Source organism: Podarcis erhardii (genome assembly GCF_964252035.2).
Source record: "Podarcis erhardii genome assembly, chromosome: W".
Classification (NCBI taxonomy): domain Eukaryota; kingdom Metazoa; phylum Chordata; class Lepidosauria; order Squamata; family Lacertidae; genus Podarcis; species Podarcis erhardii.
Window position 1 is genome coordinate 26751638 of NC_138506.1, and position 25967 is coordinate 26777604.

The following is a 25967-nucleotide window of genomic DNA, read 5'->3' on the forward strand; positions in this document are numbered from 1 at the left end:
TGTCTGCAAGCAGGCTGCCTCCGGGGAGGAGCAGCACTTTTCTGACGGGACAGAAGCGCACGACTTCCCCCTCCCACTTGCCGCCCGCCCCAGTCTTTCTCCGGCGGCTCAGTTTAGCGGCTCATCCCAGGTGGGAATTCGGGTGGCGCTGCTTGCAGAAGGAGAAGCGGCTGGCGCCAGTGGACACTCCCATTGTTCTTCTCAGGTAGGACTTCCGGGATCCAGACGAACGTTTAAAGGATGGGAAAAAGACCTAAGTTTGGAGGACAGGTGAAAAAACCCACGAACTGCATTTAAAGTTCTGCGAGATGCAAAGGAAAGCTTGCGTTTTAAACTTGCATTTTACAGCTTGTTGCTTGGTGCGCTTAACGGAATGGGGATATTGAGAAAGAAGAGACTTGGAATTAGAAGGTTAGGATTTCAGGGTTAGGTGGCTTGGATATTTGTGGTAGATCAAGTCAGAGTAAATGCGCACCTTGAGAACCACTGTATTAGACGTGCGTGGCGTATTAAGAATCTGAAAATAGATATAAAGTTAGTTTATACACAAAGACTCTGTTTCACCAGGAGACCCTTTTTATAGACAAAAGGGTGACGGATAAAGAGAAATGGTTAATCTATTGAGAGTTCTTAAAGTGGAAACGGGGAATTGTAAAATTAAAACAAGGGGTTTCTCTTTTACACTTAATAAAAGAGGGTTGGGGTGTTGTTTATGGGTTCTTTTTCCGGGGGGGGGGGTCCTGCACCACTGGGTTTTTCAGGTATTCAGAGAAATTGTGGATTTTAGGACTTAGAAATGGGTCAGTGGCTTTATTTGGCACTGCCAGAAAAGACTGCCCCTTCAAATTCTGTTTCTAACGCGTATAATAATTTAATAATTATATTTTTTAATTATTTCTACCCGGCCCATCTGGCTGGGTTTCCCTAGCCACTCTGGGCGGCTTCCAGCAAAAGATTAAAAATACATGAAAACATCAGTCATTACAAGCTTCCCTAAACAGGGCAGCCTTCAGGTGTCTTCTAAATGTCATATACTTGTTTATTTCTTTGGCATCTGGTGGGAGGGTGTTCCACAGGGCGGGCGCCACTACCAAGAAGCCCTCTGCCTGGTTCCCTGTAACTTTGCTTCTTGCAATGAGGGAACCACCAGAAGGCCCTCAGCTGGACCTCAGTGTCCGGCCTGACCGATGGGGCTGTATTGAAGCACAATAGGGGGTGGCGTAGGGACTTTGCACAGGTGATTGATGGTCAAGAAAAGGCAACCTTTGTGCTGTTTTATGTCAGGAGTTGGGAATTCTAGAAGTAGTACTCCTTTTTGCACGTTCTTACTTCCTGTACTGCTTGAATGGAAGAGGAAAACTTCACTTACTAATTAATTATGTTAAGCGAGGCAAATGTTAGGTCAGGAAGCTCAGCGCAGTATACCTGAAGGAGCATCTCCACCCCCATCCTTCAGCCCGGAGGTCCTCCTCCGAGGGTCTTCTGGTGGTTCCCTCCCCGCGAGAAGTGAGGTTGCAGGGAACCAGGCAGAGGGAGGGCCTTCTCGGTGGTGGCAGCCTCTCTGTGGAACGCCCTCCCTACAGGTGACAAGGAGATGAGCAACTATCAAACCTCTGGAAGACAGCCCTTTATAGGGAGGCTTTGAATGTCTGTTGTTTTAATATGTGTTGGAAGCCGCCCAGAGAGGCTGGGGAAACCCAGTGAGGTGGGTGGGGTACAAATAACACAATTACGCTTATAGCCCCCATTTCCTGCAAGGAGGTCCAGTTGGTGTGCACAGTTCTCCCCCCCCCCCCATTTGATCCTCACAACAACCCTTTGAGGTAGGTTAGGCTGAGCGTGAGTGCCTGGCCCAGGGTCACCCAGTGAGCTTCAGGGCTGAGTTGGAATGCCTGCCCCCAGCATTCCTCCTCTGCAAGGCCTGCCTCCTCCCATGACAAAGTCTGCTCACACACTCTCAAGCCCCCATGGATGGCTGAGGCAGGTAAGGTTGTGTGTGTTGGAGGAGGGCAGGAGCAGGCAAGGTGAGCCATGCCCCCAAAGGAGGCAGCTGCAGCAGCCCCCTCCTCCTGCTGCCCTCCAGGAACAGGGCGGGGAGGGACCAGCCCCCAGGAAGGACATGTTTGCCTCCCTCTGCAGTGCTCAGAACAAGAGGGGAATGAGGCCACCCAGGCCCTCTGGAGCACAGAAGGGCTCGCCATCCTTGACTTTCCCCCTTCAACTGCCTTTGTACCCAATCCCTCATTTTGAGGAAGTCTCCTCTTTTGAAGTCAAATGTGACTGTTCTGGATTTCCTTAGCAATTGTCCACTTCCATACTGTGTATGTTGAATTTGATAGCACTGTGGTCACTGTTCCCATTTCATTCAACCACACCTACATCTTGTCAGTTGAGAGCATCAGGCAGAGCACCCAGCACCTACCGAATCCTTTTTTTATTCCAGCAGGTCTTTTTAACGGAAGTCTGATGTCATCCATGTTAACTTTTTCTGCAATGTATTTCTCGTGTGTCACTTCAGAGATGATTATAGTCAAGTGGTGTATAAGCTGTTTGAATGCAATTTTAAAAATAATAATTGTATAACAAGGGGGAAAGCATACTTGTATCTGACCATATCTTAACGGACACAGACTTTGATAAATAGCATCCTAGCCACAGGCTAATTTTGTGGAGTTTAAAGCTAAGCATACAAGTTCTCAAAGCATGCTTTGAAATCCATATGAACTCTAGTATGCTGTCGGGGGAAGAGGAAGGATGTGGTTGGCTGAAATGAAGTCCGATCCTGTACAGATAAATCACTAGTGGAAGCGCCAACAGAAACGTGTACAGATTCCACACGATCATGAGGAAGCCTGAATCTGGGCAGGACCTTGTCTCTTTGCCTGTCATTTGTGGCTGCTCCACCCAGGTCTGAGACACCTTCCGGAGTGAAACAGTGATCGGGGGGGGGCGGGGGAGGCAAGAGGATGGAGCCGTCTAAACCCCTCCGCGGGTACTTTGAAAACAGACTCCTTTTGTCTGGATCTTCCCCGCGCAAAGATGGGTCTGTATGCATTTTGAGCAGAGGAGGAGGGTCTGTGGAACTGCCCACCACTGCGGTGTACTGTTCCCAGAATATTTTTTTAAAAAAAAAATATTCAAAGTTATAACAAGACATATTGTCCAAAAACATATCCTTATCCCCCCCCATTTTTCCTCCCTTCCCCCTCCCCCCCAGAACCCACCCCCCCAGAACCCACCCCCCCACCTCACCTCCCAACTTCCCTCAGTTCCAGTCTTTGGTTTCTCTAATATTGCTATTTTCTGCATGTTACAAAGTTGTATAGATCCTCAAACTGTATAGCTGATTATTATCAGAAAAAAATAATAATTGTGGATGTTTATTCAAAACCTGCCAAGGAGTCCAATTCACTTTGTTGCGTCTTCAGAGACTTTGTGAAGGGTTCCCATTCATCCTTAAAGTCACAGTTATCCTTGTCCCATAGCTTATATGTCAGTTTTGCCACTTCTGCATAGTCCATCAACTTTTCTTGCCATGATTCTTTAGTTGGGGTTTCTTCAGTCTTCCATCCTTGCGCAACCAGAACTCTCGCGGCCGTTGTCGCATACATGAAGATGTTTTTCAACTTTTTTGGCAGATCTTTCCCTACAAACCCCAACAAGAATGCCTCGGGTTTTTAAACAAATGATAAATGGGACATTTTCTTCAATTCATTGTATATCATTTCTCAAAATGTTTTAATTACCTTACACTCCCACCACATATGATAAAATGTTCCCTCCTTTTCCTTACACTTCCAACATATATTTGAACTAGTTTTGTACATTTTCCCTAACTGCACTGGTGTTGTATACCATCTGTACATCATCTTCATGTAGTTCTTCATGTGCTGTTCCCAGGATAGGTAAAGATCATTCAACAGTTTTCAAATTGAAAAACGGTGTTTCATTTTGAGATCCTTTGTAACACCATCCACTTCATTTAACCACAACCTACGACCCTTGAGGTTTTTACTGAAGCAAAAGGATTGATTCCATCCCTGTATCAAACAGCTGTGATTTGAGGATCGTCTGTTTCATAGCAGCTCCTGTGCCCCTTCCCTCTGCTGCATTTGGCATGAAATTGCCGGTGATTTCCCCAGGAGTCAAAAGGCCTACCTACTCTGGGCTTATTCTTGGGAATTACTTTGCAACAAAGAAGAAAGCTTTTCGTCTTCTGTTTCTTTTCATTTTTATGTTTTCAAAATGCTTGATATCTGACACTGATTTCTGTATATTGTGTTTTCTTTGTTTTTCAAGCTTTCATAAAAAATAGCCTTTGAAACCAGCTGGTACAGTGGTCAGAAGACTTGCCTTCGTGTCCACAGAATGGAGAAGAAAAGTTTGCCCATCGAATCCCTGGGTGCGACCACAGAGACCTCCGGCTCCCACCTGGCTGAGCCTTCTCATTGCCAGCTCACTTGGATGCCCTCTGTTCCCAGAGATACCACTGGAAGAGCTGCTTCCCTTAGCCAGGAAGAGTCGGGGTCCCAGCAGCCTTCCCAGCAGGCCTCCCACATTTCCTCCTCCTTGGGCAGTGCTCCATTGCAGGTCCCCGAGCAGCTTTCCGAAGAAAGGCCCCATGGCACTGGCCAAAGTGCTTCCCTCCCATCTCTGGATGAGGTTTCTTCTTCCCAGTGCACCACCCAGGGAACGGGTCACCAGCGTGCAGCGACGATCTCTAGCCTGCAGTCTGGGAGTAGGAAAAGTGTGATCACCTTTGCGGGGACCCAGGCTGTTTCCTCTACCTCTAAGTCTCCAGAGGGGTCTGTCCCAGCTCCGAGCACAGCTGATCTGGCTAAAGGCGGCCAGGGGCAAGGCCAGGTAAGTCCAGATTGAGAGGTAGGGAAAGGGCTTTGAGGCTGTAATGCCCTCCTTGAGTCTCTCCAGCTGCTTTGGACAACTGCCCCCATCCCTGACCCCTGGCCATACCGCCTGGGCCTGGTGAGAGATGGAGCCCCAGAACACCTAGAGTGCACCAGGCTGGGGAAGGATGTCGTGAGGTGGAAGGCAAAAGGAAGGCAGACAGCCCATCCCGGGGTCGGTCCTTTTCTTCCTTCTAGCTTAATGGCTCACCTGAGCCGCCATCCTTTAAACTGGGGAAGCAGCGGCGGCTCATCAGAACTCACAAGTTAGGAAGTCCTATGTTATAGTCCCCATCTTCTTGTTATGTCCTGTTGGTGGGGAGAATCGTGCCCTTTTCCTGTGGCAGGCTGGCAGGTGGGCCCAGGGAAATGGCTTTGTTGGGGGTGTGGGATGTAAACACAGGAGCAGTCAATGACAACATTCCTAGAATGTACATGTTAGAACATGGGGAGGGATGTCAGTCCAGCAAGCAGGTAAACTTCCTGGGACGGACTTCCTCCGCATGTGACCAGAGGTGGGTGTGGCCTCACCTGTGCAGGTAAATGATAAAAGCACAGGGCAGGCAGCCATCTCTCTCTCTCTCTGCCATCTTCCTTTGATGAGGAAACATCTAAGGATGCTCTCTTGGGTCCCAGCCAAGAGAGGAGATAAGGACTATCTTGCTACAAGATAGATTCTGAATGTATGTAACCTTTTTAAAGCTGTCTGCCTTCTGGGATCATATTGTGAACAGAACGTGAGTAAACTCTTTTATACTTTGATGAAGACTGTGTCGTGTCTTGTATTTTAAGAGGGAGCAAAAGGGGAAATTACCAGAGTAATTATTATAGAGGTTCTAGCGAACCTGTGCAGACGTTACCGTTGCGAACTAAAAGGGGAATGTCATAAACTCTGCTGATATTTTGGGAACGTGTTAGCACAAGTTGGATTAGGATATAATCTCACAATATATCCTCTCCTGCACCCCTGAACATTCCCACAGGGGGAGCCTCAGAACTCGTCCTCTGCATGTTTGTTCCCTGTTGCCCCAAAGTGGGAACTGTCTTGCAATTCAGGCTTGTGGCACACAGGTAGAGAAGGGGAGCCGTTTGTCTCTTCAGATGCCTGGGAGAAGAGAGCAGTGGGTGGGGGCAGCCTCTGCTCCCCCTTCTGGAAAGGAGGCCTTTGCCAACATGGGTGCAATTCTGCTCCATGTGGGGAAAGTGTTTATCCATCATGGACTTGGGGGGATGCTGCTGCCAGCCAATATGGCCTTTGAGGGATATTTTTTTTACTGGAGGCCTGTTTATTCTGCTGCATTTCAATGTTTGCCTATTTTCAGACCTAGTTGTAAAGTACCTTGAGATTCCCACATAATAGTTTGCAGGTAAATACTCTAAAAATAAGAACTCCCCCCCCCCATCATGTCACAAAGTCAATTGACACCGAGCCTAAAATAATGCCAACGAGCTCTTCTACCTGGAAGTGCAACATCAGCCCTTCAACACATCAGCATGAGGTGCAGTTGTCACACGGCTACGACTCATAAGCCATGAATGCAGGTCTGAATAGTGCCCCTTTGGAAACCCCCACCCTCCATGCAGAAAAAGAGCATCTGCCCCTGAAATCCTTTCAGTATAAAGTGTATGAATGACAGGCAGCTCAAAAACTGTCTCCTCGGCTATTTGGCTCATGTGTCTCATAGAACAAACTCCGTGGACGAAAACAGCCTTGCCAGGAATGTGAGCCGACTTTAATCCAGCCTGCCCTGAAATATCTCAGAAGTGAAGCAGGAGAAAGAGGCCCAGTTTATGGCGGTGAGCTGACTTGGTTTTGAGTAGGAGGGTGTGCGCTGCAGGGGACTGGTCTGCTTATGTGAATAGGCTGGACTACAAAATATCTGGCTGCTCTTATATTCTTTTCCTGCAAGGCTGCTGCAGTTAGGTTAGTGAGTGGCAGGCTATTGCCTATCTTGTGTATCAGCAGCACTGTAGAGTCAGGCCAGATGGCAAATCCTGATAGTTGGGGTCGGGATGCATATGGAATGGGTTCGGGAAAGAGGGGTGGCCACTTCCAATCTACTAGGAAGCATTTTTCTGCTGGAGAAACAGCTTGCACCAGCAGAGGGAGGCAGCACTCCACAGAAAACCTCTCTGTCATACAAGGAGATCCTTGGGCTGGGAGGGGGCTGGAAGTGACCATATTCCAGATGAGGGGGAGCACGAAGCCAGGCTCTGGGCTTTCGTTTCGTGTTGGAAGGGAGATGTAAAATCACTTCTTTTGTAATCAGGTCAGGACAACAGATCCACACCTGGGAGCTTGTCAAAAGTTAAAAGTTAAAAATGTAAAAGTCAAAAGTTGAAAATATAAAGGCTAATGGAATTCTATTTAAAAATCAAAAGTCGCTGTGGTGGTTCAAGTTATAGTGTCAGACAAAAGACAAGATGGAAAAGAAAAGATAAGGAAGAGAGAAAAGAGATAGAGAGAAAAAGAAGAAAGAAAGAGAAAGAAAACACAAAAAATCCTACTGGAAATGGTTTGTTGGTTTGTTCAGAAAAGAGAAGGAAAAGAAAAAAAACATTGTAATAAGTAAATAGAAAAAGGGGGGGAGTGGGGATGGAATAGTAGTTATATATATATAGAATTCTTTAATGAGAATTTTTTAAAAAAACTTTTTAAACTTTTTTTGAGTGATAGCAACTCTTTTGGCTGAGGTGTGGCATGCAGCTGAAACAGTATTTCAGGAAACTCAAGCATTGCCTATGAAGGTCCAGGAGCTTGAAGAGAAACTCCAGGCGTTGCCAGCAACACTCCAGGAGCCGCAAGCCAGAGGTATTTTTGAGAATCCTGTCTTCACAAATTCCGGGGACATGGCCCTCCCAGTGTTAAGGTGGGGAGGTGGGGCTGCGAGATTGCAGATAAGAGTCAAAAGTTAAAAATGTAAAGGCTAATGGAATTCTATTTAAAAATCAGGTCAGGACCACAGATCCACACCTGGGAGCTTGATGGCAGCTGAAGGGATCCACGGTGATCCAGGACAAGCTGCACTTGCTGCTCAGGTAAGGCCAGAAGGAGGCTTACCAGGCGTCCCCGGTTGCCAGGGAGAGTCCCCGGATTCAGCAATCTGTCCCCGGCAGAAATTTGTCCCCGGAATGTCCCCGGATTTACGCCTGGGGACTTCCTGCGCTGCAACATGGCTGAGGCCATGGCAGCAAGCAGCATCGGAGGTCCCGACTACATCCGGGGACATTAATTAAAGCCGGGGACATTCCAGCCAGTTCCAGCCAGCCAATCCGCTGGCTGGGGGGGGGGGTGCTCCGACCTTGCTGCAGCCGCCGCCGCTGAGGAGAGGGAGAGCCCGACCCGAGAGAGCAGACCCAGAGGAAGGTCTGTCTGCTTTCACGCCTCATTGCTGAGCAAAAAACAGCGTTCTTGGCCGTTCCTGTGGCGTACACCCCTCCCCCCTTTTCTCCAGCTGGACGGCTTGTCTTTGGGGCGTTGAGGCAAAGCACAGCAGAGGGGATCCCCTGTCCCCCCCCCCACTTTGTGGGAGAGCTTGCTTGCAGATAGGGATAGTGCACGGTTGGAGAGCCTTTTACAGTGGTGCCTCGCAAGACGAAATTAATTCGTTCCGCAAGTCTCTTCGTCTTGTGAGTTTTTCGTCTTGCGATGCACGGTTTTCCATAGGAATGCATTGAAAATCAATTAATGCATTCCTATGGAAACCGCCTTCCCCCGACCTCTTCTGGCGGGCGGCATTTTAAAATCGCCTGGGACAGCGGAGGACTTCTCCGCTCTCCGGGCGATTTAAAAGCCCCTGGGAAGGCAAGCAGGGGGGACAAAGACTTTTGCCCCCCGCCTGCCTTCAGAAGAGGTCCAGGACAGGCTTCGCGGACCTCTCCGCAAGCAGCGGGAGCGCTCCTTGCGGAGAGTTGCCAGCGCGCCCAGGCTTCGCGGCCCCGCCGCCCGGCTTCGGGACATCGTTCCGATGCCAGGCGGCGGGGGGAGGCTTACTCGCCCCGCCGCCCGGCATCGGGACGATGCCCCGAAGCCGGGCGGCGGGGGGAGGCTTTCCCGCCCCGAAGCCGGGCGGCGGGGGGAGGCTTTCCCGCCCCGATGCCGGGCGGCGGGGGGAGACTTTCCCGCCCCGCCGCTGGGCTTCGGGACATCGTTCCGATGCCGGGCGGCGGGGGGAGACTTTCCCGCCCCGAAGCCAGGCGGCGGGGGGAGGCTTTCCCGCCCCGATGCCGGGCGGCGGGGGGAGACTTTCCCGCCCCGCCGCTCGGCTTCGGGACATCGTTCCGATGCCGGGCGGCGGGAGGAGGTGTCCCCGCCCCGCCGCCAGGCTTCGGAGGAGGTCCGAGGACAGCGGGGAAGACGAGCTGCGCTTCCCCACTGTCCCGGAGATTTCCCTATGGGCTGTCGTCTTGCGAAGCAAGCCCATAGGGAAATTCGTCTTGCGAAGCGCCTCCAAAACGGAACACCCTTTCGTCTAGCGGGTTTTCCGTCTTGCGAGGCGTTCGTCTTGCGGGGCACCACTGTATTTGTAATTGCTCTGGTTGCTTAGAAGGGTAGTTGGCGGATGAAGTGAATCAAGCCAACTTTAATCGTTTAACCTGCCAGAAAAAGGGCCAGTTTAAAACAGCGGCTGTCTAGTTCACAGAGTTCCTGAACAAGCCTGCATGGAAACACCGGTTTCTATAATGACTGAAATGTGCTTCATTTGCAACTAAGTAGAGCCTCTCTGCTAATGCAGAGCACAATCCACAGCTTCAGGCAAGGCCATTTATATACCCAGAATCCAGAGCAGCCTTTTCTCATACTCCTCTGAAGTACCACCACTGCAACACCAGCGCTTGGCCTTCTGGCACCTGCAGGCTAGGGAAAGAGCTCTTTAGCACCCTGGGGTGGAGCTCCTTCTCAGCAATAGCACTGTCTGCTCATTCCCAACTTCTTCAACCAGTGCCTCTGTGCCTTCTGTAAATGTCTGGAGTAAATGTCTAGCAGGAAGTGTCTGTCCTCTCCAGGATGTTGAAATACTGAAGAAGGCGCCCAATAGCCCTAAGACGGGGGCGGAGACAGTACTTAAGGATGATCAAGCATTGCGTATGAAGGTCCAGGAGCTTGAAGAAAAACTCCAGCTGTTGCCAGAAATACTCCAGGATCCGCAAGGAAGAGGTATTTTTGAGAATCCTGTCTTCACAAATTCCGGGGACATGGCCCTCCCAGTGTTAAGGTGGGGAGGTGGGGTTGGGAGTTTGCAGATAAGAGTCAAAAGTTAACCATGTAAAGGCTAATGGAATTCTATTTAAAAATCAAAAGTTGCTGTGGTGGTTCAAGTTATAGTGTCAGACAAAAGACAAGATGGAAAAGAAAAGATAAGGAAGAGAGAAAAGAGATAGAGAGAAAAAGAAGAAAGAAAGAAAAAGAAAACACAAAAAATCCTACTGAAAATAGTTTGTTTGTTTGTTTGTTCAGAAAAGAGAAGGAAAAGAAAAAAACCATTGTAATAAGTAAATAGAAAAGGGGGGGAGTGGGGATGGAATAGTAGATATATATATATAGAATTCTTTAATGAGAATTTTTTTAAAAAACTTTTTAAACTTTTTTTGAGTGATAGCAGCTCTTTTGGCTGAGGTGTGGCATGCAGCTGAAACAGTATTTCAGGAAACTCAAGCATTGCCTATGAAGGTCCAGGAGCTTGAAGAGAAACTCCAGGCGTTGCCAGCAACACTCCAGGAGCCGCAAGCCAGAGGTATTTTTGAGAATCCTGTCTTCACAAATTCCGGGGACATGGCCCTCCCAGTGTTAAGGTGGGGAGGTGGGGCTGCGAGATTGCAGATAAGAGTCAAAAGTTAAAAATGTAAAGGCTAATGGAATTCTATTTAAAAATCAGGTCAGGACCACAGATCCACACCTGGGAGCTTGATGGCAGCTGAAGGGATCCACGGTGATCCAGGACAAGCTGCACTTGCTGCTCAGGTAAGGCCAGAAGGAGGCTTACCAGGCGTCCCCGGTTGCCAGGGAGAGTCCCCGGATTCAGCAATCTGTCCCCGGCAGAAATTTGTCCCCGGAATGTCCCCGGATTTACGCCTGGGGACTTCCTGCGCTGCAACATGGCTGAGGCCATGGCAGCAAGCAGCATCGGAGGTCCCGACTACATCCGGGGACATTAATTAAAGCCGGGGACATTCCAGCCAGTTCCAGCCAGCCAATCCGCTGGCTGGGGGGGGGGGGTTTGCTCCGACCTTGCTGCAGCCGCCGCTGCCGCTGAGGAGAGGGAGAGCCCGACCCGAGAGAGCAGACCCAGAGGAAGGTCTGTCTGCTTTCACGCCTCATTGCTGAGCAAAAAACAGCGTTCTTGGCCGTTCCTGTGGCGTACACCCCTCCCCCCTTTTCTCCAGCTGGACGGCTTGTCTTTGGGGCGTTGAGGCAAAGCACAGCAGAGGGGATCCCCTGTCCCCCCCCCACTTTGTGGGAGAGCTTGCTTGCAGATAGGGATAGCGCACGGTTGGAGAGCCTTTTATTTGTAATTGCTCTGGTTGCTTAGAAGGGTAGTTGGCGGATGAAGTGAATCAAGTCAATTTTAATCTTTTAACCTGCCAGACAAAGGGCCAGTTTAAAACAGCGGCTGTCTAGTTCACAGAGTTCCTGAACAAGCCTGCATGGAAACACCGGTTTCTATAATAACTGAAATGTGCTTCATTTGCAACTAAGTAGAGCCTCTCTGCTAATGCAGAGCACAATCCACAGCTTCAGGCAAGGCCATTTATATACCCAGAATCCAGAGCAGCCTTTTCTCATACTCCTCTGAAGTACCACCACTGCAACACCAGCGCTTGGCCTTCTGGCACCTGCAGGCTAGCGAAAGAGCTCTTTAGCACCCTGGGGTGGAGCTCCTTCTCAGCAATAGCACTGTCTGCTCATTCCCAACTTCTTCAACCAGTGCCTCTGTGCCTTCTGTAAATGTCTGGAGTAAATGTCTAGCAGGAAGTGTCTGTCCTCTCCAGGATGTTGAAATACTGAAGAAGGCGCCCAATAGCCCTAAGGCGGGGGCGGAGACAGTACTTAAGGATGATCAAGCATTGGATATGAAGGTCCAGGAGCTTGTAGAAAACCTCCAGCCATTCCCTGAAATACTCCAGGAGCCGCAAGCAAGAGGTATTTTTGAGAATTGCGTCCCGCGGTGACCCGCAAGTAACGGAACGGGTTACTTCCAGGTTTCGCTGCTCGCAAATATGCAGACGCTCAGAATGACCTCACACGCATGCGCAGAAACGGCAAATTGCGACCCACATGCGCGCAGACGCGGGTTGCGTTCTGCTCATCATGCAAACGGGGCTCCGGAACGGATCCCATGCGCAACCAGAGGTACCACTGTAGTTGAAATGCCTGACTTGCTCAATGGCTTGTCCATTTAGGAGCCATTTCTGCTTCCTGGGCTGTGCCCCCAATACTATGGCTTTCGTCTTGGAATAATTTGTACGCAAATCTTTGTTACGACACAGTCTCCCAAAGTTCTTTACTAATCGCCTCATAGCCACTTGCGTTTGTGCTAACAACACCGTATCGTTGGCATGTAGCAAAATGGATACATTATGGGATAAAACTGAAACAGGGAAATATCTGGCCATTTGGGTTGCTTTATTACATCATTTACATAAATGTTAAAAAGCAGAATTTTAGAAAGTATTTCAGTGTTTAAAATGATTTAGGAATTACAAGGTTAACTTTTTAAAAAAGATATTAAATAAGTTTTTAAAGCCTTTATGTGTAACTGCTGATGATGTTGGGGGGTGGCGGCAGCTGTGGTTGTAAGACTCCCTTAAAACTGATTTACAGTGCTGGCTCTTGGGGATTGAAAGGGCACATAAAAAGGCCTTGCCCCAAATTAAAGAAAAACCAACAAACAACCCCAGTCAAACAATTAAAAAAACCAGCCTGTGGAGCTCAGATGAACAAGTCCCACTTTGGTGCAACTTGAACGGAATGACATGCACAGATGCTCCCTTCTTTTTCTCAGTGATAGCAGCTCTTTTGGCTGGGGTGTGGCAAGGAGCTGAAACAGTATTTCAGGAAACTCAAACATTCCTTGTGAAGCTCTGGGAGCTTGAAGAGAAACTCCAGGTGTTGCCAGCAACACTCCAGGAGCCGCAAGCCAGAGGTATTTTTGAGAATCCTGTCTTCACAAATTCCGGGGACATGGCCCTCCCAGTGTTAAGGTGGGGAGGTGGGGCTGCGAGATTGCAGATAAGAGTCAAAAGTTAAAAATGTAAAGGCTAATGGAATTCTATTTAAAAATCAGGTCAGGACCACAGATCCACACCTGGGAGCTTGATGGCAGCTGAAGGGATCCACGGTGATCCAGGACAAGCTGCACTTGCTGCTCAGGTAAGGCCAGAAGGAGGCTTACCAGGCGTCCCCGGTTGCCAGGGAGAGTCCCCGGATTCAGCAATCTGTCCCCGGCAGAAATTTGTCCCCGGAATGTCCCCGGATTTACGCCTGGGGACTTCCTGCGCTGCAACATGGCTGAGGCCATGGCAGCAAGCAGCATCGGAGGTCCCGACTACATCCGGGGACATTAATTAAAGCCGGGGACATTCCAGCCAGTTCCAGCCAGCCAATCCGCTGGCTGGGGGGGGGGTGCTCCGACCTTGCTGCAGCCGCCGCCGCTGAGGAGAGGGAGAGCCAGACCCGAGAGAGCAGACCCAGAGGAAGGTCTGTCTGCTTTCACGCCTCATTGCTGAGCAAAAAACAGCGTTCTTGGCCGTTCCTGTGGCGTACACCCCTCCCCCCTTTTCTCCAGCTGGACGGCTTGTCTTTGGGGCGTTGAGGCAAAGCACAGCAGAGGGGATCCCCTGTCCCCCCCCCCACTTTGTGGGAGAGCTTGCTTGCAGATAGGGATAGTGCACGGTTGGAGAGCCTTTTATTTGTAATTGCTCTGGTTGCTTAGAAGGGTAGTTGGCGGATGAAGTGAATCAAGTCAACTTTAATCGTTTAACCTGCCAGAAAAAGGGCCAGTTTAAAACAGCGGCTGTCTAGTTCACAGAGTTCCTGAACAAGCCTGCATGGAAACACCGGTTTCTATAATAACTGAAATGTGCTTCATTTGCAACTAAGTAGAGCCTCTCTGCTAATGCAGAGCACAATCCACAGCTTCAGGCAAGGCCATTTATATACCCAGAATCCAGAGCAGCCTTTTCTCATACTCCTCTGAAGTACCACCACTGCAACACCAGCGCTTGGCCTTCTGGCACCTGCAGGCTAGCGAAAGAGCTCTTTAGCACCCTGGGGTGGAGCTCCTTCTCAGCAATAGCACTGTCTGCTCATTCCCAACTTCTTCAACCAGTGCCTCTGTGCCTTCTGTAAATGTCTGGAGTAAATGTCTAGCAGGAAGTGTCTGTCCTCTCCAGGATGTTGAAATACTGAAGAAGGCGCCCAATAGCCCTAAGACGGGGGCGGAGACAGTACTTAAGGATGATCAAGCATTGCGTATGAAGGTCCAGGAGCTTGAAGAAAAACTCCAGCTGTTGCCAGAAATACTCCAGGATCCGCAAGGAAGAGGTATTTTTGAGAATCCTGTCTTCACAAATTCCGGGGACATGGCCCTCCCAGTGTTAAGGTGGGGAGGTGGGGTTGGGAGTTTGCAAATAAGAGTCAAAAGTTAAACATGTAAAGGCTAATGGAATTCTATTTAAAAATCAAAAGTCGCTGTGGTGGTTCAAGTTATAGTGTCAGACAAAAGACAAGATGGAAAAGAAAAGATAAGGAAGAGAGAAAAGAGATAGAGAGAAAAAGAAGAAAGAAAGAAAAAGAAAACACAAAAAATCCTACTGAAAATAGTTTGTTTGTTTGTTCAGAAAAGAGAAGGAAAAGAAAAAAACCATTGTAATAAGTAAATAGAAAAAGGGGGGGAGTGGGGATGGAAAAGTAGTTATATATGTGTAATGGTTATAAGGGGTTACTTGTGCGTAAGTTGCCGTTACTTTTGGCTAGATCGCCTGGCTAACCATGCCTTGGCTGACAGCCCTCACTCCGTGGCCATTCAGTCGCTTGCAGAATCCGTCAGTGGGCGTTTCTTGAACCTCTTCCAGCATAGAAGCTGTTTGACGCCAAGTCTCCGCCTACTCTCCCTGCGCGGGACTCTTCTGCGCAAGGAAGGAGTGGGCAGAGGCGTGCCCGTGCTCTCTCCACTGGTCTCGGGTGAAGAGTCTTGGAGACCTCTCTCCGAATCCTCCATCTCCCTCCCTTCCCTACTGGTGTTACGCTGAATTCCTTCCCCCCTGCTGGTCCCCTCTCCTGCATCGCTTTGGAGCCTTGCCTCCACCTCTCGCTCCGATGTCAGTTCCCTGACATCCAACTCCCTCCCAGGGCCCCCTCCACCCCCGGCCCGACCCTGTGACGTAACTTCGTCTCTCTCTTCGGCCGACGATGCGGGGAATCCCCGGAAGGAGCTGCCGTCGTCCTCCGAGGACTCAAACCCCGCTTCCCACCCGGTCCGATTTCTTCGCGCGGGACGGGCTTCCCAGTCTGATTCCTCCTCCTCTGACATTTCTCCTCCTTCCTCTTTGGAAGCAGGAAAACCCACAAAATCCTCTTCCTCGTCTGTGGTCCCAAATTGCTCCTCCCAGAATCTCTCTATTGGTTTGGGCTTACCCGGATACCTGTTGTGGAACTCCTCCACAAGATATCCATCATCTTTCTCCCCCGCAGGAACCCACGTGTTTTCTGACTCGGGCTCCCCTTCCCAAGCTACCAGGTACTCCACCTGCCGCCCCCGCCCCCGCCCCCGCGAATCTAGGATCTCCATCGCCTGGTTGTGGTGTTCCCTCTCCTCTACTTGCGGGTGTATGATGCCTTCTCCCCCTTCCCCCCGGAACTCCCTCTCCCCCCTGTACGGTGAGAGTAGGGACCTATGAAACACCGGGTGGATCTTCATGCTGTCTGGCAACTTGAGCCTGAATGCCACAGGGTTCACTTGCTGCGTCACCTCAAAAGGTCCTAGCCGTTTTGGCCGTAGCTTCTTGCACCCTCCCTTAAAGGGTAGCCCTTGGGTGGACAACCATACCCTGTCCCCCACCCTTATAGTCTCCCCTTCCCGGCGACGCTTGTCTGCTTGCCTCTTGTAAACTTCCTTGGCCCTTTCCAAGTTCATCTTAAGTTGCTGGTGCAGGGCCTCCATTTCTTCCACAAACTGTTCTGCCGCAGGCACGCTCCACCCTTCCTCCCCCCTCCCGGGAAAGGCCCTGGGGTGACACCCATAATTAGCCATGAATGGGCTCATCCCCGTGGACACATGCTCAGCGTTAGTCTCTCTACCCAATCGTTCTGTCTCTCGTTGACGTAGCAGCGTAGGTATTGCTGTAAAACACTGTTCGCTCTCTCTGCTTGCCCGTTGGTCTCCGGGTGTCTCGCCGTCGAGAATCCCACCTCCACCTGCAATAAGTTCATGAGCCTCCTCCAGAACCTCGAGGTGAATTGTTTCCCGCGATCCGAGATGACCCTCGAAGGAGCCCCATGCAGCCTGAAGATGTGGTCAACAAACAGCCTGGCTGTTTCCTCTGCCGTTACTGCATGTGAGCAAGCTATGAAGTGGCACATTTTGGTTAGCAGATCCACTACTAACATGACTGCTGTCTTCCCTCTAGACTTGGGCAAATCTGTCATAAAATTGATAGATACCACCTCCCAGGGTCTTCCCGGTGTGGGTAAGGGTTCCAGCAACCCTGCCGGGGCAGCCCTCTCCCCTTTAGCCCGTTGACAGCGGTCACACCCACGTACATACTCTCGTACATCTTCCCTCACCCTTGGCCACCAGAACTGCCTGGTAACCAGCAACATAGTTTTGTGTTGACCAAAGTGACCCGCTGTTGGGTTGTCATGAAGCTGTTTGAGCACCCTTTCCCTCAAGGTCTCCCCTGGTAGTACAGCAGCCCGTCCCTTTCCTCAAAGCCTCCCTGGTCTCCCCTCGCTTCCCTGAGTTCCCTGATTCTGGTTTGAGCGAATTCGTCGTGGCGAATCAGCTCGGTTAGTTCTCGTTTTCCCACCAACGCTCCCCCACACACCCATCGTTCCTCTGGGAACACGTGTCTCACTTCCGGTGGACCCTCTCCTTCCGTGTACTCCGGCTTCCTGGACAGCGCGTCTGCCCTCACGTTCTCTTCTCCTGGCACGTACCGGATCTCGAAGAAGAACTTGGAGAACTCCTGTGCCCACCGAATCTGTCTCTGGTTGAGAACTCGAGCCGTTCTCCAGTATTCCAAGTTCTTGTGGTCCGTGCACACCTGGATCTTGTGCTGGGCTCCTATTAACAGATGTCTCCACTGCCAAAAGGCTGCATAAATTGCAAGCAGTTCGCGATCATACACCGTGTAGTTTTGTTCCGACTTGCTCAGCTTCCGCGAGAAAAAGGCGCACGGTCTCCAGGCGTGCTGCCCCCCCCGGCTGCAACAACACCGCTGCGATGGCCCGATCTGATGCGTCTGTCTCCAGCCTCATTGGCTTCTGCAGATCCACGTGCAGGAGTTGCTCCTCCGAAGCGAACACCTTCTTTAGTCTTTCGAAGGATTGTTGGGCACTTTCGGTCCAGACGAACTTCCTCTTGCTACTGAGACAATCCGTGATGGGTGCTGTCAAGTGGGCGAAGTTTTTGATGAACTTCCGGTAGAAGTTGCTGAACCCGAGGAACCTCTGCACATCCTTTCGTGTTTCGGGGGTCTTCCAATCTAGCACCGCCTGCACCTTGCTGGGGTCCATAGCTAGGCCCCTGTCCGACAACTTGTACCCCAGAAATTCCACTTCCCTGGCGTGAAATTGGCACTTCTCCAGCTTGACCCACAACTGGTGCTTCTGCAGTCTCTTTAGCACTTCCCTGACGTCCTGGACATGCTGTTTCTCATTGTCCGAATAGATTAGGACGTCATCCAGAAATGCTACGCAGTTCTTGTACAGTAGGGAACCCAACACGTGGTGCATGAAGGCTTGAAAACAGGCGGAGCCTGACTGTAATCCAAATGGCATGACCAAGTACTCAAAGGCCCCTAGGGGGGTGAACATGGTGGTTTTCCATTCGTCCCCCTCCCTCATCCTAATCAAATTGTACGCTCCCCTGAGGTCCAGCTTGGTGAAGATCTTTCCCTTCCTCACCCGTGTTAAAATGTCATCAATTCTGGGCATTGGGAAGGTCACGGGTTCTGATACAAGGTTTAACCGCCTATAGTCTACGACCAATCTGGGCTGATTCGTGGTTTTTTTGTCCACCAAGAACACAGGGCTGCCCCCCACTGCCTTAGATTCTCTTATGAAACCTTGTCAATAAAGTCCCGCAACTCCTGCATCTCCCGATCCGACATGGCATACAGCTTACCCACTGGCAGCTGCGCCCCTGGGAGTAAGTTGATTTGGCAGTCAAAGGGCCTATGTGGTGGCAGCCTGTCAGCCTCCCTCTCGCTGAAGACCTCCTGCAGGTCAGCATACTGTGGCGGCACCTCTCCTCTCGGCTCCAGTGCTGTTCCCGCCACTCTGGCCACCCTCAGCCTTGGCCTCTCCTCCCCCAGACAGTGTTCCAAACAGTGAGCTGACCCAAAGGTGACTGTTCGTTGATGCCAAGCCACCACTGGATCATGTAGTGCTAGCCAGCTCATGCCTAATATTATTGGGGGTCCCGCCAGTGTGGCCACGTGAAAGGCAATGGTTTCCGTGTGCCTGGAAACCCTCATTCTCATTGGTGGGGTTTGATGCGTCACCTCCCCTCCCAGCAGTTCCCTGCCATCTATCGTGGTGACTTGGAGGGGAAAATCCAGTGGCAGTAGGTGGAGTTGGTGCTCTAGTGCGAACTCCTTGCTGAAGAAATTGCAGGAGCTGCCTGAATCCAGCAGTCCCTTTACCTTGACTGGGTGTCCATTTGGGAGTTCTAGCACCACCTCTATGGCTATGGACGCCTTGGGGGGGGTCTGGTTGGGGCACTTCCATTAGTTGCTGGCCTGGCTGCTGTGCCCCCCGATGGGCAGCCAAGCGTTGGCGTTTCCCTGCACCTTCTCCTCTGCCCCCTCCTCCTCACCAACAGCGGCTCCCACCATCCCTTGCCAAGCCTTTCTTTGTGGACAAGCCCTGGCAAAGTGTCCTGGCCGTTGGCAGAGGAAACACTTCTTGGTGCCTTTGCCATCCTTTCCCTCCCTCTTGCATCCTTCGCTGGCGTTTGAAACCTCTCGCGCGCGCGCCCCATCGATTTCCATTGGCTCAACGGACCGGGAAGGCTGCCTTGGCATCTCAGGAATGTGGTAGTCAGGGCAACGCTCTCCTCTCCCTTCCCGCCTCTCCAAAGCGCGCGCTTCCTGTCTGACTCCTATCGCAAGCACAGCTTTGGTCAATTTGTCCATCGATTGCGGGCGGGGCGCGCGGGAGAGCTCGTCCTTCACTGCTGGGGACAACCCCTCCTCAAACAGCATCTGTATAGGTGGGGAATCTAGGTTCCATTCCAGCCGGTGTATTAACATCGCAAAACGGGACCAATAGTCTCTAACTGATAGGTCCCCCTGCTTGCACCTCATCAGTTCCCGCTGGGTCACACTCTGCTCCACTTGGCTTGAATACATCGCGTCCAAAGCCTGAAAGAACTTCCGAAGCTCCCTCATGGCAGCATTCTGTGTGGCCATTAGGGGCCTGACCCATTCACGCGCCCCATCCTGCAGATGCCCCACGATATATGCCACCCTCTCTGCATCATCAGCAAAGTCATCGTGTTGCAGTTCCAAAGCGTACTCTATTTCCGTTCGGAACGCATTATAGTCCTGGGGCTTCCCCCCAAACTTGTGTACCAGTCCAGGCACCTTCCTTGCCACGGGGGTGGGTCTGACCTGCGCATCCTGAGATCGCCTTTCATCCAGCCGCGCCGTCAGCAGAGCTACACGCTGTTCCAAATCTCGGTTCCTCTCCACCAGATTCTGCACACTCGCAGCTTGCTCCGCGGCGCCGGCACCTCCAGTCTGACTCATGGTCTCCTGCCTGTGCACAAGTAACGTCAGAGACTGACGGATTGCTGTAATGGTTATAAGGGGTTACTTGTGCGTAAGTTGCCGTTACTTTTGGCTAGATCGCCTGGCTAACCATGCCTTGGCTGACAGCCCTCACTCCGTGGCCATTCAGTCGCTTGCAGAATCCGTCAGTGGGCGTTTCTTGAACCTCTTCCAGCATAGAAGCTGTTTGACGCCAAGTCTCCGCCTACTCTCCCTGCGCGGGACTCTTCTGCGCAAGGAAGGAGTGGGCAGAGGCGTGCCCGTGCTCTCTCCACTGGTCTCGGGTGAAGAGTCTTGGAGACCTCTCTCCGAATCCTCCATCTCCCTCCCTTCCCTACTGGTGTTACGCTGAATTCCTTCCCCCCTGCTGGTCCCCTCTCCTGCATCGCTTTGGAGCCTTGCCTCCTCCTCTCGCTCCGATGTCAGTTCCCTGACAATATATATATAGAATTCTTTAATGAGAAATTTTTTAAAAAACTTTTTAAACTTTTTTTGAGTGATAGCAGCTCTTTTGGCTGAGGTGTGGCATGCAGCTGAAACAGTATTTCAGGAAACTCAAGCATTGCCTATGAAGGTCCAGGAGCTTGAAGAGAAACTCCAGGCGTTGCCAGCAACACTCCAGGAGCCGCAAGCCAGAGGTATTTTTGAGAATCCTGTCTTCACAAATTCCGGGGACATGGCCCTCCCAGTGTTAAGGTGGGGAGGTGGGGCTGCGAGATTGCAGATAAGAGTCAAAAGTTAAAAATGTAAAGGCTAATGGAATTCTATTTAAAAATCAGGTCAGGACCACAGATCCACACCTGGGAGCTTGATGGCAGCTGAAGGGATCCACGGTGATCCAGGACAAGCTGCACTTGCTGCTCAGGTAAGGCCAGAAGGAGGCTTACCAGGCGTCCCCGGTTGCCAGGGAGAGTCCCCGGATTCAGCAATCTGTCCCCGGCAGAAATTTGTCCCCGGAATGTCCCCGGATTTGCGCCTGGGGACTTCCTGCGCTGCAACATGGCTGAGGCCATGGCAGCAAGCAGCATCGGAGGTCCCGACTACATCCGGGGACATTAATTAAAGCCGGGGACATTCCAGCCAGTTCCAGCCAGCCAATCCGCTGGCTGGGGGGGGGGGTGCTCCGACCTTGCTGCAGCCGCCGCTGCCGCTGAGGAGAGGGAGAGCCCGACCCGAGAGAGCAGACCCAGAGGAAGGTCTGTCTGCTTTCACGCCTCATTGCTGAGCAAAAAACAGCGTTCTTGGCCGTTCCTGTGGCGTACACCCCTCCCCCCTTTTCTCCAGCTGGACGGCTTGTCTTTGGGGCGTTGAGGCAAAGCACAGCAGAGGGGATCCCCTGTCCCCCCCCCACTTTGTGGGAGAGCTTGCTTGCAGATAGGGATAGTGCACGGTTGGAGAGCCTTTTATTTGTAATTGCTCTGGTTGCTTAGAAGGGTAGTTGGCGGATGAAGTGAATCAAGGCAAAAAATCAAATATCTTTAATACGGTCAGTGACCAGAAAGCAATTTATAAAAAATATGACATTAAAAGTAGTATTGTACTACAAATAACAGTAGAAATATGGTCAATTCACAGAATTGGTGCTTATATTTATGACCAGGTTTCGACTTTTAAGGTTTTAAGAATTCAGTTCAGGTGTCACTACTGTTTATTATCGTTCCTTTGATGTTTACAATTTGATCTCCGTTGTTGACATCATTGCTCGTCTTATTCTTGTTGCATTGTAACAGTACTTTGCCACGGACCTGTTAATTTCGGGCTCTTTGTCAGCTAAGAGGTGTCTGATATAGGTGTCGTCTGTACTACGAGGTATTTTCCTCAGAATCGGTTTGATCAGCTCTTTTCTTGAGTCTCGATATAATGGGCAGTATAAGATGACATGCCCAATGGTTTCGATTTCGTTGCTGTTACAGGGACATAATCTTTGTTCGATCGGTATTTTATTGTATCTTCCCTCTAGAAGAGCTGAAGGGAGAGCGTTAAAGCGGGCCCTGGAAAATGCCCATCGGTGTTTAGCGTTGTCTAGAACTTTGAGATAGTTTGCTAGATGGGGCCTTTGGGGATTGTATAGAAGTTTATAAGTTATCGGAAGTTGGTTAAAGTCATTTTGGGCTTCAATGTCCCTGAGTCTTTCTTTGATTATGTTCTTGGCCCTTCCCCTTTCTAAACTTAATAAATACTCTGGGGAGAGACCATATGTGGCCAGTTTTCTGAGAGTGCCCTTCAACCAACTAGATTGGAATTTGTCAAGAAGCGTCAGGGAAAGTAGTCCAACCGGCGAGTTGTTAAGTCTTAGCCAAGTGCATAAGGTTCTTATCCATACTTTGGCTTTGATGCTGTATAAGCCCGCTTCCAGTCGTAGGGCGGCGTTTGGGACGCATTTAGGTGTTTGCAGGAGTGATCTAAGGAAGCCTGATTGTATCTTTTCGTATGGGTCTAGATTAGAGAGGGAGACGAGTGGAGCGCCGTATAGTATTTGTGCTATTGGTTTTGCAGCGAATAGTTTGATTGTAGCAGGGATGAAATTTCCTCCCGTTGTACGATGGTATCTTAGGATTGCTGTTGTGCTTTTTTGTGCTGTGGAGGAGCTGTAATTTATGTGGGCAGTCTTCTTCCTTGATGCTTGGAATATAACTCCTAGATATTTAAAGCATGACACTTGTTCAATCTCCTGATTGTCTAAATTCCATCTGTATATTTTCCTTTTGTTAGAGAAAACCATGATTTTTGGTTTTTGGTAGTTCACTGCTAGTTTCTCTTCTCTACAATATTGGGATAAGCTGTTAAGAGCTCTTTTGAGGCCCATCTGAGTCTGGGACAATATAACCGCATCGTCTGCATAGAGTAGGATAGGCAGTTTTTGGTCTGCTAATTTTGGGGCATGTATATCCGCTCCTTGTAGGTGGTCTATTAGGGAGTTTATATAGATGTTGAACAAAAAGGGGGCCAAAATGCATCCTTGTTTAACTCCCTTTGTTGTTCTAATGAAATTAGAGAGTTGACCTTCTTGGCTGCATCTTATACAAAGTCGTGTGTTGTTGTACAGTTTGTATATTAGTAGCAGCAGACGTCGGTCTATGGATGATTTGTTGAGTTTGTCCCAGAGTCGGGTTCTTGGGATGGAGTCAAAGGCTGCTTTAAAATCTACAAATGCTGCGAATAGGTGGTGATTGTGGTGCGACGTGTATTTCTCAGCTAGGTGCTGTAAGATCAGGCAGTGATCCATTGTGGATCTCCCCTGTCTAAATCCTGCCTGTGCATCATCAAGAATCTTCGCTCTTTCTATCCATTCGCACAGTTTCTCACTGAGGTGTTTAGCGTATAATTTACTTATTATATTCAGGAGGCTTATAGGTCTATAGTTGGAGGGATCGTCCCTCAAGCCTTTTTTGTAAATGGGAATAATGATGGAAGTCCCCCAGTCGTATGGAATCTGTACGGTTCTATCTATATATGTGAACAGAGAGGCTAGCAAGTGGGCCCACCAGTTCGCATTGGTTTTAAAATGTTCCGCTGGTATACAGTCAATTCCGGGGGCTTTCCTGTTCTTTAGTTGGTCAATCAGCAGATGAGTCTCTGTTGTTGAGACTGCTGGCCATGGCTGTATCTGATCTTCCGGTATGTCTAATGCATAGGACTCATCGCTAGATTCCTCGTAAAGATTATGGAAGTGTGTTTCCCAGGCTTTCATTGATATGCAGCAGGATAGTTGTGATAGGCCCCTATCCGGCTGTACAGCAACGATTCTCCAGAATAATGATGGGTTACTTGATTTGGAGGCCTCTATCAGTTGCTGCCATAATAACTTCATTGCGTACCTTTTCTTTTGTGTCAGGAGTTTTTTGTAACTTCTTTTGGCTTCAAGCATCTTTTGTCTGTTATCCTCTGTTGGATTATCCTTATGGCAGATGAAGGAGTGGATCAATGATTTCTTGGAGGCTATACACTCATGATCGAACCACTCCCTGGAAGTTTTCCTATGGTGGGGAGACTTGGAATTCGGTTTTACAACAAACTCTTGAATTTTTTGTATAAGCATTTCATATGTTGTCATCATGTTTGGGGCGCTCTCCTCTATTTCTAAGCACCCTTCCATAATTGCTTTTGAGAGACGGTAGCTCTCCTCAGATTTGTACCAGTTCGATATCCGCTCGCTCACTTGTCCATTCCATCTGATTTTCTTGAGGCCTGTTCCGGGTGTTAGATCTGGTTGATATCTGTGTTGTGGTTTGGGCAGATCAAAGGGTAACTCACACATGAGGGATAAAGGTAGGTGATCACTTTCAGCTCTTGCTGTAATGGTGAATTTTGATATCCTAGGGATCAGGTCCTGGGAAACAATGCAATAATCTATCGTTGACAATTTGTGTCCTGACCAATATGTATATTGACCAGGATAATCTCCTTGTATAGCCCCATTCAGTAAGTGTAGATTCTGTCTGTAGGCCATCTGTACTAGATGTAGTCCTCCAATGTTGCATGTCTTATCGTAGGATGATCTTGTCATTAGGGGTGGGATAATTTCCATTTCTGGAGGCCATTGGTGAAAATGTGCGTATAGGGCGTTGTCATTGGGGCCCACTCTTGCGTTTAGGTCACCAGCTAGTAATATCATGGCTGACGGGTGTTGTCTCCTCCATTGCACCACGTGGGCTTCCACTTCTTTCCATAGTTGTTCTACTTGTGCCTGCCGTCGACATGTAGGTAAGTCTAAGTTTATGCATAGCAGTTTGATTTGTCCAAAATCTAAAACTGCTGCTACAGACCATTCATCATTGGAGGGTAATTGGGTAATATTAGCTTGTATCTGCGTTGAGAACAGTAAGGCTAAGCCTCCTTTGGGTCTGCCCCCTCTTTGACTAGGTGTTGCTCTTTTTATACACGAGTGGTAATTATCCAGGTAGAGCTCGTTTATCGACCAGGTTTCCTGGATGAACAGGATGTCAAATTTTGTGAGGAAGTCCATTAGATTGGGATCTTTACTTTTAGCTCCCCACCCTGCGATGTTCCACGTACAGGTGGTCAGCTTGTGATTTTTGATTGTCAGACATCTCAAGGGACAATCAAACTTAGGTTTATGGCCAATTTGGGATTTATCATTCATTATGTCCCTTTTGGGGTGTGTAGTGGGACATTTTGGCACGGTGTGTACTTGGACATATTTTAGTGTCCCGGAGGGGCGTTCTTTCCCCGTGACCTTATTTCAGTCATCTGTGTGAATGGTGTCTAGGGCTCCTAGGTTGTCCACAAAGATTGAACCGTTCTTGCCTGGTGGTACCGCTATTTCAGCTTGATGTGTTATTGTTTTCTTTGTTACAGGTGGTTCCGTAGGTCCCAGTTCCTCTGGCGATAGGAATAGCCTTAGTATCCACTCACTGTTGTGGTATAAGTTGCATAGTTAAATTCCCTGGTGACGGGTGTGGCTAGGAGGGTAATAGATTTCCTTATGGAAGCTAATCTTTCAATTAGTGCGTCCTGAGCTTTATGTATTTGTTCAATAGTTGCTATGAAGCGGTTTTCCTTCTCTATGCTGGAGCTTTCATCTGGTCCGTGATTTGGGGATAGGGTTTTTGGTCTTTTAGCCAGCTGGTTTGGGGCTTTATCTGCCTCTAGTTGAAGCATCTTACAGTTCTCGTCCATCATAGACATTGTCGGCTTTATTTTTATCTTATCAGTCTTGATTGTTCTGGTTGCTTAGAAGGGTAGTTGGCGGATGAAGTGAATCAAGTCAACTTTAATCGTTTAACCTGCCAGAAAAAGGGCCAGTTTAAAACAGCGGCTGTCTAGTTCACAGAGTTCCTGAACAAGCCTGCATGGAAACACCGGTTTCTATAATAACTGAAATGTGCTTCATTTGCAACTAAGTAGAGCCTCTCTGCTAATGCAGAGCACAATCCACAGCTTCAGGCAAGGCCATTTATATACCCAGAATCCAGAGCAGCCTTTTCTCATACTCCTCTGAAGTACCACCACTGCAACACCAGCGCTTGGCCTTCTGGCACCTGCAGGCTAGGGAAAGAGCTCTTTAGCACCCTGGGGTGGAGCTCCTTCTCAGCAATAGCTCTGTCT